Below are 14,429 nucleotides of genomic sequence, written 5' to 3' on the forward strand. Positions count from 1 at the left end.
AGAATCTCAATTAACCAAGGAAGTTTTTAAGGTAATGGGCACGATGGTCTTCTTACATTTTTTTTACACGATGGCTGATCAAAAGTGCAAGACAATGAATTAAATTTTCCTTCTTCTCTGCAATTTCTTGAAATTTTCATACTATTAAACTAGTTTGTTGAACTTAAATCTTTTCTTTTGATAGCCCAACTATCCCTTGTGATAGGGAAAAAAACTAGATTGAAAAGTATCCTCATTTGTAGAAATGGCATGAGAAAACGTAATCGCAGGTGGCAATTTTCTAAAAATGCACAAAAACTTAAAAATCTTGAAAACGGTGATATTTTTATTGGGGTCAAAATTGGACGTTAGGGAGACCATGGCGAGGCCTATCGATGGTTACAGGGTTATCCATTGTTTTTGGGACACCCTGTATAGTTTCCAACATGGCAAAAATCGGAACCAGCGATCCAGTATTGACGGTGGCGCCCCGCTGCCAATGTCAAGGTTATATTTCTATCATATTTTTTTTACCACCAAAACTGTCAGATGCTATTTTTCAAATAGCCCTATCCTACTATTTGATACAAAATCTAACGAAATCTCAGAATACGGAACAAACCAGAAACCGTCAACGGGCGTAAATTAAATGTGTATTCATATAAATTACTCCGAATCGCACTAATTTGACTTTAGAGCAATTAGTCAATGGCCGGCGCGCGCATGGTTTACATATCCGTCAGATTGACACTTTATAATTATATTATGCCGTCTTGTGCCGTTCCAACATGTAAGAATGCTACTGGAATTACGAAGAAAGTGCATGGGATCATGTTTTATCCGTAAGTAGCACATTTCCAATTCATTTAAATAAAATAATAATTTTCAAAAAAAATCACGGTTGTATTTTGTAAGTGTTGCCACAGGTCAACGGAATATTTTACCCTACTTTTTTATATTGAATTACATTTGTCTATAAAAAATTCACGCGTTAATTTTGTTAGCGTTACCACAGAACTCAGAATACGGAACAAACCAGAAACCGTCAACGGGCGTAAATGTGTATTCATATAAAGTACTCCAAATCGCACTACTTTGACTTTAGAGCAATCAGTCAATGGCCGGCGCGCGCATTGTTTACATATCCGTCAGATTGACACTTTATAATTAAATTATGCCGTCTTGTGCCGTTCCAACATGTAAGAATGCTACTGGAATTACGAAGAAAGTGCATGGGATCATGTTTTATCCGTAAGTAGCACATTTCCAATTCATTTTAATTAAATAATAATTTTCAAAAAAAATCACGGTTGTATTTTGTAAGTGTTGCCACAGGTCAACGGAATATTTTACCCTACTTTTTTATATTGAATTACATTTGTCTACTTATAAAAAATTCACGCGTTAATTTTGTTAGCGTTACCACAGAATAATGGAATATTTTCCCCATCCTTTTTGTTTTAATTAGTTTTTAGTGTAATTTCATCCATGACATGACAACCTGATTAATTAAATTATAAGTGCCACTTGTGGTCTAAACTGAATAAATATTTTTGATTTTGATTTGATTTCAATATATTGAATTAATTTATAATATTACTCCCTAATAATGAGGAGATAATAAATTACTATCGTGAATTTCATACTTTCCCATTTATTCAAAAGTAAGGCATTGGTATCAACAGATCAGCAGCAGCAATATTTGTATATTTAATAATAATTTTAAGTAATTAATTATTGCTTACATACTTACTCTGATTTTTTTTCAGGATACACAGCCAGAGTTGCCTCGCAATCAAATTTAAGTATTGGTGATGTTTTTGATTTGGATTCTGTTTTTGACTCCAAGAAAAGTTAAACTAAAAGCACTACTGCGCCGTAAACAAATGTTTTGTTGTCGATATGTTTACATAATAAAGAACCTTAAGTTTCTTTTTTGTTTTACTTGGCATTCTAAAATTTATATTCGACTTTTGTAATTGACTTTTAAATAACATATTATACCTACATAAAATATAGTACATATATTACACTATTTAATAGAAATAAATAATCATCTTACACTTAGTTACTTCGGAGTAAAAATTAAATTCATAGGTAGGTAGGTACTATCTATGCCTATGGCCAGTCATGTCGTCTCGTTCTATCGCAAAGAATCACCATTTGATAAGAGCGAGAGCAAAAACGGAAATGGATAGTTAACACTGGCCGTGTGTACTTATTTCACTTACTTATTTTTTACTTGTTTAACATCTCTTTAAAAAATTACATAATTTTACCCCAAAAATGGGGGTGTCACACGGCGCTAGTAACACTAAAGGGGGTAGAGGGGCGCGGGAGGGGAAGTATTTTGGACACAAGTTGCCGCGTAGAAATGTTATCGAACACTCCTTCTGGTTTGTTCTGTATTCTGAGCCACAGAATAATGGAATATTTTCCCCATCCTTTTTGTTTTAATTAGTTTTTAGTGTAATTTCATCCATGACATGACAACCAATGACAACCTGATTAATTAAATTATAAGTGCCACTTGTGGTCTAAACTGAATAAATATTTTTGATTTTGATTTGATTTTAATATTTGAATTAATTTATAATATTACTCCCTAAATAATGAGGAGATAATAAATTACTATCGTGAATTTCATACTTTCCCATTTATTCAAAAGTAAGGCATTGGTATCAACAGATCAGCAGCAGCAATATTTGTATATTTAATAATAATTTTAAGTAATTAATTATTGCTTACATACTTACTCTGATTTTCTTTCAGGATACACAGCCAGAGTTGCCTCGCAATCAAATTCAAGTATTGGTGATGTTTTTGATTTGGATTCTGTTTTTGACTCCAAGAAAAGTTAAACTAAAAGCACTACTGCGCCGTAAACAAATGTTTTGTTGTCGATATGTTTACATAATAAAGAACCTTAAGTTTCTTTTTTGTTTTACTTGGCATTCTAAAATTTATATTCGACTTTTGTAATTGACTTTTAAATAACATATTATACCTACATGTAGTATATTACACTATTTAATAGAAATATCCGTAACCGAAACCGGTATAATATTATTCCTATATCCGTAACCGTATCCATAACCGAAACTACATATCCATAACAGCCCTAAGTAACTCAGTCCACACGCACATGGCTCAAGGGTATAGGTATTTACAGCTTAATTAGGTACTATCCGTTCGCTTTAAGTTTGCCGCTGGCGATATGACGTCACTCGAAGGGAAACGTCTATAACTATAACAAACTATATTTAGAATGTTTTTTATTTATTAATATTGATAAGAATTGTGTATTTGCATAAAATAAGACACATTAATTGCGTTTAATCACTAACCGATTGCCTTTAATCGCGGTTGGGGGAGGGGACGCGCGTTTAGTTATGGAGTAGTGTCGATGGGAATGAAGATGTATGGTCTTTATAAATAACCCACGACACTACTGGCTTGGTAGTGTAGAAGGGAAAAAATATTCCCCACGACACTACTGGTAGTGTGGTTTGTTGGTGCGGTCGGTCAGAAGGGCGGCAAACTTAGCGCGAACGGGTAGTATGTGAGCCATTCCACACGTACATAGGTACGAGTAGTACCTATGGCATGCTATGCTAATAATAATTATTGTTGTCTTTGCAACACGTCTAGCATAAATATGAAGGGTATACCTACTAGGTAAAAATAGGTGATTTATTGTAGGGCTTTTGTTCACACGGAAAAAATGACAAAGTTTTTAGTTACTTATCAAATAGGTAGTAGTAACATATATGTAGAAAACAGGAACTTAGATGCCAACGAAAGAAAATAGGCTATCAAATGTTGTTTTGGGGACTTACCTTTATAAAAATATCACATTTAAAAATTCATACCATTTGTTGTTATTTAAAAAACAATGTCAATTTTGACGATTAACTGAAAGTCTATTATCTATGAATATAGTAGCGATATATGGTATCCAGCGGCAATGGCAGTGCAAAATTTTGACAATGACTGTAGTTATCATACTTCGAGTTTGTCCATGGAGACGGCAAAAGTCCTTTAGTTGACCATAAAGTAAACTTAACGAAAAATGTTACTTAATTGATACCGAGGCGCAACCTGGAAGCATTGCTAAGTGTGCTCCTCGTTACTGGTTCATCGGTCGTCATCGTCATTGTTTGTAAAAACCGGGTCGCGGCAGGCAAATAATAAAATTAGTCTTATGTCTTCTCCCTTATTAACTTGGATGGATAAATAGCTAAACCTCCTTGCGCGTAACTGACGTTTGTTGGAAAACCGATTTTTTCAGGCCATCGGATTTTAATTTCAAAAGTCATTGACCAATCCCAGTTCATATAATAACTATTATGACGTTTTCTATTGGCCAAAAGATTTAACTCTCTAAAAATCCGCGTGCAACCATATCCTGCTTAAATATTGTGCACTTTATTGAGCACAGATTAAACAAGCTAAATGACAAATAGAATAGATTGAAATGACAGATTGCACTTGAATTACCCTACAGATGATAATAAGATTTCCAAAATTGAAGACAATATCTCAGTTCAGTCGGAGGAGGAAGACTTTATTTCCAATAGCGAAAAATTGTTACGACGATGACGTTCTACTAGCACAATTCGAACATAACGTGCTACTATGTAAGAACGGACATGTTTGGTCTTCTTGGTTCCATCACCTTGGAGCCAAACATCACGACGAAATATAGTAACTGTTGCGAGAGATACGAGAATTATAGAGCAATTACACATGACATTCTAAATATGAACTAGGGACCTCCTGAGGGTGCACCTTTAGCAAAGTTACAGAAGCAGGCAAGGTGAGTGCTGTGTCAAAGAAAACTGGACAAAAAAGTTAAGACATCTCATATAAAATGTCAACTACCCTCATGCCCTCAACATCGCAAAGATATTTGCTTTAACTGTGCTTAATGTTAAAAAAATATTTATTAAAAATATATAAACTGTTAAATGAAAGCATTTTTAGTTTTATAATGAAACAAAGTTAAAGATCTTATCATTAATTAGTTTGATTTTTCATCACAAAGCTATTTATTTCAAATTGAATTTGTGGGGTGACTGGTTACCCCTGTTGCCTTTTACGTATACAAAAAAGTGTTGCCTGCCGAAGGTTAAGTGTAGCGTTTATGAGCAAAATGTTTCTCTTTTCCTTTACAAATAATTAATGAATGTAATATCAGTGATTTTTTAATAGTCTTGGGTTTCTAATTCTCGTGGTACAGTCAGCGTCAAATATACTGGTCATCGCAAAAATCGGCCCACCTACGCTTTACAGGAAAACTTGTTTCTACTGACACAATAATGGTGCCCCAATAATATTGGTGTTATTTGAAAGCCCAATAAATATCCTTAAAGAAAAACACATTTAATTTCTTAATAAACGATTATACACGATTAACCTATACAATAAATGTGACTTGAAAAAAGACCTCACTTTGGGCGCACCCCTGCGATCAATTAGAACAATTTTTATGGTTATAAAACCAAATAATGATCTCACGTGTCCTCTTTAACAGATGGATAGCGATTAATCCCAACTTAACAGTTTATAGCTATAAAAGTTGGCTCAAGCGTAACTACCTATTTTTTGAAGAAGTCACTCTGGATTCTTCTACAGACTCATTTTTGGGGTAAAAACCTTTCCTTTAATGAAATGAAGTTTAGAACTAGGCTTTTAAATGGTGCCAATATTGGTGGGAAGTGGGAATGCATTACGTTTGAAAGTGCTTGTCGCGGGAGGGTCGATTTTTGTGCTGACCAGTGTAGTTCGTAACACCCAAAGTGGCCAAAAAGTTTACAACACAACCTTATTCCAGTTGTAACAAAGACCTGTTGCGAACTTTTGGCTACTTTAAGTGTTACGTAACTATTTGACGCTGACTGTACTTTTAATTGGGTATGTAAAATAGATTTTTTCAATATTTTATTGTTTATTCTCAAGAATGAAAATTGTTTACTCGTACGGTTTTATTCACAGGTGAAACAGTTTTTAGTACTGGCAATAATCACAATGAAAACTTATACGTTTGCTGACGAGTATACAGACATTTTAAGAATTGACTCTACAATTTTAAAAGAATGGAAAATTCCTAACCTATTTTTAGTGAAAAATCTGAACAACCGATATCTGAACCAGGATTCACCAAATCACCACGAAATAAAATTCACCAAGCTAGAGCCCTTAAGGTACAGAATACCACGACATATTGAGAGCTTGTATTATAGTGAGGTGAACAAAAAAGGTAAGGTGATTTATTCCAAGTGGCTGTATAACTTGCGAGATGTTGCCATATTAATGAGGGATCGATTTGATGTCGAGTTTGCCATTAATTAATATTGATGGTAATACCTACCACTCATCAGCAGAATAAAATTAAGTAAACATTGGAGAATCAGGGGGAATCGTGTCGCACTGTTAATTTTTTTTTCGAAGATGTCTTGTTTTCATTGAAGCCAACGGTCGTCATTTTGAAGATTAAATGTTAAGTTAAAGTAGTTAATAAATGACTTATTAACGTTATTTAAGTCGATTTATTGCTATGCCTAGATAAAATGTCCGTGGGAAACTACTTACTTAGAAGAAACTAAAGGATTTTTAAATTTTAGCTGCTTTCCATTTCCAGTCTTCAATTTTGATATGAAGCTCTAAATGTAGACGTATGACACAGCAGTTAGTCAACTAAGTAAGAAAGTTTTTAAGATAGGTTTCTATTAGGCTGCTGTGTTAAAGGTGCTCTAAGTGGAATACATCGTAAAAATAAATTTAACTTCACTTAGAGCACCTGCCCAAAATATCGATAGGTGCTCTAAGTGGAATACGTCCCAAATAAAGTTTTTTCAAGGATAACGAATGTATTTTTTAGTCTTAAAATTAATAACAACAAAATGAAAATACTAAAAGTTCTAAAAATTGGCATCAGTAAAAAAATATCATATTTATTTATGGACTTGTGAATGTAACTTTAGACGAATATTTTTGAAAGTTTAATAATGTTACCTACATTATTAAACTTTCAAAAATATTCGTCTAAAGTTACATTCTATCTGTATAAAATATTTTTTGTTAGAATTTTAAGATGAAAATCTTAAAATTGTAACAAAAAACCAATAATGGGAATTGGTATTATTAATTGGTAATTTCAGATGGAATTAAAATGTGGTGCCAGAGTATTGGTACAGTCAGCATCAAAGTTGGCTAAAAAGTTGACAACACAACCTTCACGTGTTGTTATCGTTTTGGCTATTTTGGGCATTTGACGCTGACTGTACTAGAACCCATTTGCATTATACGTGAGTGCTAATAATCTTAATAGGATGTTTTGGTTCACTGAAGCAAATGATTTCTGTTGCCTATAAAAGTTTTATTTCCTGAAAAAGGTACTTAGTGAGTACTAACTTCATAAGCTGGTTTTTATTTGGAAAATGTTTTTATCAAAGCAATATATTGGGCTTTTAATTGTAAGTATTAAACGATTACATTTTAAAAATTGATGTTTATTTTTTAATTTTATTTCCACGATTGAGTTATTTCCAGATACTACATGGCCTGTGTTTAGCTGTGTTATCGTCCTCATTGGACGAAATGAACTTGAATGGGTAAGTAATGTAAACTACACACCAAACCCGCCGACCCGCCATGAGTCGTCGACTTTTGACATATTGTCAAAAGTCATAGAAAGTAGTTATAGGGTGAACCAGTGTGCTAACCATGAGTTTACGTTAGGTGTGCTCGTTAGCGACTGCGTAAAAAAATGTACCTATGACATATTGTGCAGCGCGCCTAGCGGCTACTTTCAAGAAATAAAATCTTCATAGATTTTTGACGTAACTCTCTAGCGAGCACACCTAACGTAAACTCATGATAAGCACACAGTTTGCAAATAGCACCGATTAATTTCACGAAAACAGTTCGAGATAAGGACGAGTGGGTGATGGAAGACAATGCATAATTTCACGCAATTTTGGTCACGATGAACAACAAAGAAAATTATGCGTGTAGTGTGTAGTGCTTCCTATTAGTAAACCTCCATATTTATTTTACAGAATTTTAAATACTACGAATAATTCTTTCGAAAATGTCACGAAACATTATATTTTGACATCAAAGCGTCGAGCAGTTCTAATAATAAATGGGGATACAGCACTTCGTTCAAAACCTAAAAAGAAGAAGGACATTGAAAGTCTTCTCTATGAAGAACGCGACGAGGATGGTAACAAACTAAACCAATTCATGATGTATTCATTAAAAGATGTTACTGTTTTCTTCAAGAGATTTTTAAATACAGAGATTGTTGAAGGGGAATGTGAGAATAAATCGTAAACTTCATTATAGGTATTTTATTTCCTTAGAAGGAAAGATTTGAAGGAGGATAATTATTATGCCTTACATTTATTCCCTACAGGATTCCATATGGTCATAAATAAATCCAAAATGGAAAAAAAAACCTCCAATTGGCAATTCTGGAAAAAAATGATTAGTTACAAAATCTTGAAAACTGTTGACAAACAATCTGGTGGTTTGTACCTACCTATTGGGATACTTCGTTTCTTGTGTGACATCATTTGTGTGCGATGGTACAGCAACTTTACATTTACAACTCACACTTGGCCTGTTTTCATGTACTTATCTAAATTGATGCATCGACTACTTTACACCGAATCCTCCATAAATAATAAATAAATATCTTTGGACAATTTCACACAGCGCTATCTAGCCACAAAGTAAGCAATTATGATTGTGTTATGGCTTAACTAATATACTATTCCATAGTGCGATAGCTTCTTTCTGCGACAGTTTATTCGTTCACTTTTAACTGATTTTGGCACTCAAAAGTGTTTTTTTGACTGGAAAAATCAGTCAAAAGTGATATTGATCAAGGGCATCAGTCAATTAATAACTTTTGACTGAATTTTGCAGTCAAAAGAGGTTTTGACCGATTATTAGTTTTGACTGTAATAAATAAATACGTATAGTTTCTAAAGTTATTTAAGTGTTTGCATCAGATAGTCGTTATCGCATGGTGATGAGATGGTTCTTGAAGGTAGAACTCCTTAACACTAAGGAGTTGGAGAATAATTCTTAAAATATTTTAGGTACGTATGGACATAAGTTGTATTCTTTCAGGATATTAAGGTGAGCTGATGATGGAAGGTTAAACTTCTTAGGTTAGGTGAACTTGCTTTTTAGTTGTCGATATTTCAAGTAAGCCATATTTACACTTAACATGAAAAACAATAGTCCTAATGTAGGTACTGTACCCACACCCCTAGTGGCAGCAACAAGGACTAGTCTACTAAAAAGCATGAACAAAATTAATTTTAACAAAAAAATTAAAACCGACGCCACAAACAAAGTTCACTAAAAAGTAGAAAAATATTTTTTTATTGGGACAAATACCATGATTCATATTTGAATCACTCTCTCTATTGCCAATTACTTATTATTTACACAGTTTCAAATATTTAAACGTACCTATTTCAAGTAACAGTAAGACAGCAGGAGCGAGTAACTTTTACTTCTATACTAATATTATAAAGAAGAAAGATTTGAATGTTTGTTTGTATTGAAAAGGCTCTAACCGAAGCTACTGGACCAATTTCAAAAATTCTTTCACCGATCGATGATTCTTAACATCGAGCATCATACTTCTTGCTTTTTAGTTAGGTAGGTACCTACTACTAGTACCTACGCAGAACTGACGGCCGATGTGGCAGCAAGGTTCTGGAGTGGGACGTCCACCCACAAGGTGGACCGACGACATCATAAAGGTAGCAGGAAAGCGCTGGACGCAGGCCGCTACCAACCGGGTAACATGGAAAGCATTGGGGGAGGCCTATGTTCAGCAGTGGATGTCCTATTGCTGAGATGATGATGATGATGATGAGGTACCTACTAATTATTACCTTGATGTTACCATTGAAGGTGGGCTGTACATTGAGACTATATGGCTATTTCTCATCGCCACGGTTCTCATCGTCACCTTCGTGGCGAATTTTATTTCTAACTTATTTCAACTTTTTGTAAACAAAAATTGTAGCGCTTGATGTGAAGATTGTATTCTCAGTAAATCAGGCAAATAGTGAGTCTCGTTTGGAAGCTTTAACGTTTTGAATTTTTTGATGCCACGAAAGTGATTCTGTACTTCACAGAATTATTTTTTCAAACTTTACTACTGTAAATGACTCTTAAGTGTTTATAAAACATATATTTTGTCTTATTTTCATAGATAAATAGCAATAACATAATATAAATAGGTACCTACTTAAATACAAGATAAAATTTTACCGATTACGTCACCTACTAAGTTACAAGATTCTACGCAATTGGTTTTAAGGGTGACACTGGTGGCATTCTGAAATGCTAAAGAAGAAAAAAACGGATTATCAGTACCTCAATAAAAACGAACTCTAACTGATTTATCACTCCCTCAACAAAAATATATTTTTTATTTAGGCCAGAGGGCCTCGTATTTTTGTTGTACAACTTTTAACTCAAACTTCAGATTAAAATCTTACAAACAGATACACACACAGTCACATATACAGACATACATACAGTCACACAGACAGACAGACAACAAAAATACGAGGCCCTTATTTATTTATTGATGTACTGATCTCTACTTACCACGTATAATTTATTAGTTATTAAATATTGTAAAAACATAAACACCAGTCACTATATTTTAAAATAAACTAAAGCAAGAAATCACTTTCGTGGCCTTAAATCACATTCGTGTATAAAACACCACGAAGGTGATGCCACGAAGGTGACGAAAATTTAAGTTTTTTATGAATTATCCTTAAATTTGAATTTAACGGTTCAAGTTGAATACTACACAAATAAGTCTAACATGTTAAGTGTTCAATGGCAAAGTTTCAATTAAATTGTTTAAATTTTAGAGGTAGAAAATATTGTTCAAGCAAGCGACGGTATGTCTATGGATAATCACAAAAAGTTACGAATTATTTTCGCGGAGCGACGATCGACCTATCTCACCTCCCCAATGGTCGAAGCGCGACTGACGTTAACTGAATAGAACGCTGTGATTGGTTGTTGGTGTTCGGTTTAACGGCAATCTTGTATTATTACTCAAAATTTTAGGTACCTAAAATCGTGTGACCAACGTATTTCGCTTTCTCAATTCAAAATAATTATAAGAAGATATTTTTTGGACTATTGTGTGGAAAGTATATTTAATTACGATGATTTTTGTATATCCTACACACAAATTGAATGAAAATTGTGAATGCAGTAACCAAATGTTTCATTGCAACCGAAGGTGTGACACGATGAGAACGCGAAAAATGACCCCGTTTTTTATCGTTTCATGTGATTTTTTCGTATTATTTTTGCTTCTATTACGATAAAATTTATTTTGTATGTAGCTAAATAGATATTTTATCATCTGATTTCAAAGTTATTGTTCTAACTTATACCGTTTATGAACTATTATTGTGTGACCATCAAATTTGAGTGTAAATGAGAAGTACCCATATTTTTCATGATAAGTGTAAAATAATATTCCCTACAAAATACAGGTTACTATTGGGAACGTGCACGACATTAGCGCCATCTGCCAACGAAACTTTAAGGGGCATATGTCAAAAAATAAATAACAACAGCTTTCTTATTTTTATTGATTAGAGTAAATAAAATATACTTTAAAAGACAATAAATGGTACGTTGAATGGAATTTGATAAAAACTGTTTATGGAGAAATGGACGTCATTATAAAAATTGGTTTTGAGTGTGTAAAACACACAATAAGTTTCCAACCCCAAACTCAGCTAAAAGGAAAAAAAATGGTGCTAGCAGAGCATGTGAGGAATGTAGAAGAGCTGAGAACTAATGGCAATAATTATTTATTGAGCCACCATCATTCGTCAAACATCGGTGACCTCGACACCCTATAAAACAAGTTTAAACGTAAGTAATCTCCTAACCTAAAAATATGACTAAAGATTTAGAGAAAGTTATAAAATTAATATTCATTGCATTTATTACAGATCGATCATGCTAGGGTTGTCACAGGAGTAAAATGCAGCTGCGTTTATAACCAGAGCGGCAAGTGCAAACATGTTGCTGCTTTAATATGTTACATTAACAACAAAGTTAGTAATTTAAAAACGAGCATCGAACAACAATGGGGAGAACCCATTATTCGTCAATTTGTAGCTTGTAAATATTCCAAAGGGAGCTATTTTCAAGATATGTTTGGATCAGTATCTAAGACTGACTGGTTGTGAACCAAAATCTATATTACGTCAAATATCTCCAATTTATGCTAACTTCTTATGTTTGGATGTGTTGCAGTAATGATACTGATAAGAAAGTGTTAATTTAATATTATAATGATAATAATATAAGTGCAGAACTTTACATAAAATAAAAAACAGTTATGTTTTTCAAAAGTTGAATTTTATTTACCTTTTACAACAGTATTACTCTTGGAAAAGATTGGAGGCTGTAAATTAACTAAAACACAACATACATGTACAATATCATCAATACAATTGAATAAATTAACACAATCACATTAAAATCAAAACAACATTGACAATGACAAGACAAGTTTGTTTGCTTCCCTTGCCCATAATGTTACACATTTGTGCCGCGACGAGCGCAGCGATCGTTTTGTTTACCCCTTCCACCCACTTCGCACGTTCCCATTAACAAAAAAATAAAACTGACTCCAAAAATCATGCACTAAAAAGTAGAAAATAATTACTAATTACTTATTTTTTGGGACGAATTAATATTATATACCATGATTGATACTTTTGGAGTCGGTGCCAAGATTATGAAACGTATGAAATTACATTAAACGTAGGGATAGCGGTACAATAACTAAATGTCGATGTATAACTTTACTGCATATCTGAATTGTACAATTGTTTGTTATCCTAAATAAAATAAAATCTGATTTTATAAGACTTTATTATGTATGAACATTTAAAAAAATAAAATGATACCATTTATATGCATAAATGTTAACATGGGCTAGTGTCGGCTCATATACCCATTTATCTAACACCCTATATGTACAATACCCGACGATAAATCTGTACCCCCAGTGAAAAGGGAGTTAAGTCGAAAATGGTGATTTTTGGGAAATCGCATTTGAAGTTAAAAAAAATCCTGCTTCGTCGCTATTAGAGATAACTTGGTGAAATATTTTTTAGGTGAAAGGTAATGTTAGATATAATTAGGCAGTGTTGCAGTTTGGGAAATATAGCTTGTGGTTTTTTCGTAATTAAATAAAAACCTAGTTATATCACCATGCACGACAACTTTACATTCGTGTAAAGTGATGTAATGAGATATAAATCATTTTACACCACACTGAATTAGCCACACGCTAACAAGTGTAAAGTGATACATTTTCCAACATTTCTGTTGATAATTTTTTGTTTCTTCAATTTTAGAAAAAGTTGTAAAACAAACATAAGTAATTACACTATGAGGAATCATTATTTCAGGTTATTTAGGGTAAATCTTCCAAAAATTGTTACTTATATACACCAATTTTGTGGAGAGAAAAAAAATGTGTAAACTGATCTAACTAACATAATAGCGATCTAAGTATCCTAATAATTATGTGTAAAGTGATATAAGTGGCGACTGTAAAGGAATAAGGCTAGAATTTGAGACTGAATTCTAATTATTTACTCCTTAAATGTTTATTCTGATCTGAAACTACTATTTTATTCATTATTACACCATATACCATGAATGATATCGGCCTAAATCACATACATTATCTCCTATTATAAAGTAAGTATAGCTGAAGCAATTGTGTAGTAAAGACCAGAAACAACAATGGTTTCACGAACTAATTAGACAGGAGACAGAGAAAAGTTTGTTTTCTACAATTACCCTTTTAGGAATCAAACCCTGGACCAGAGATGGTGATGTCAAGGTATATTGATTGCCTTTTGGCTACAGAAGGATAATATAAAAGTAAATTCATAAAATGCTTTTGTTTTCAACAAAGAGGCTTTTAAACAGCCCTTTAACACACTTGAACCCTACAATAATTTTGGGACATAAATGGACCAGTGCTGAGAAGAAGCAGCGCAAGAAATTTAGCCACCCTTGTCAGAATCTTCTTAAATAATAAATAACTTGATAAAATCGAACTGCCTAGGGCGGGAATCTTCTTAAATCAATGGAGACATGAATTAACAAGACATGTTATACTTGCGAGCTAAGCAGATAAAGTCCAGCAACACATGCCATTTACATTATTATTTACTTTATACATAGTATCTATTCATAAGGACTTTTGTAGATAGTTTCTCAGGGTAATCGAATATTGCACTTAGCCTCTTGATTAGACCATTGTGTGCTATTTGTAATTTATCTTCCTATTCCAATCGCTTCAGATCCCGCCAAGTAGCAGCAGCCTATTTAGGTCGCTACAGGCC

The 14,429-nt window shown here is 33.3% G+C and overlaps 2 long non-coding RNA genes across 2 annotated transcripts; both read left to right on the forward strand.

The window, feature by feature from the left end:
• Positions 1-998: 998 nt before the first annotated feature.
• On the forward strand, positions 999-1,911 carry LOC135088646 (uncharacterized). The gene is made up of 2 exons (XR_010261069.1): positions 999-1,230; positions 1,749-1,911. It is a non-coding gene; the product is annotated as an uncharacterized LOC135088646 (long non-coding RNA).
• A 5,399-nt stretch (positions 1,912-7,310) lies between these two features.
• On the forward strand, positions 7,311-8,325 carry LOC135071486 (uncharacterized). The gene is made up of 3 exons (XR_010257261.1): positions 7,311-7,457; positions 7,534-7,595; positions 8,043-8,325. It is a non-coding gene; the product is annotated as an uncharacterized LOC135071486 (long non-coding RNA).
• The last annotated feature ends 6,104 nt before the right edge of the window (positions 8,326-14,429 follow it).

Source organism: Ostrinia nubilalis, chromosome 4 (assembly GCF_963855985.1).
Source record: "Ostrinia nubilalis chromosome 4, ilOstNubi1.1, whole genome shotgun sequence".
NCBI lineage: Eukaryota > Metazoa > Arthropoda > Insecta > Lepidoptera > Crambidae > Ostrinia > Ostrinia nubilalis.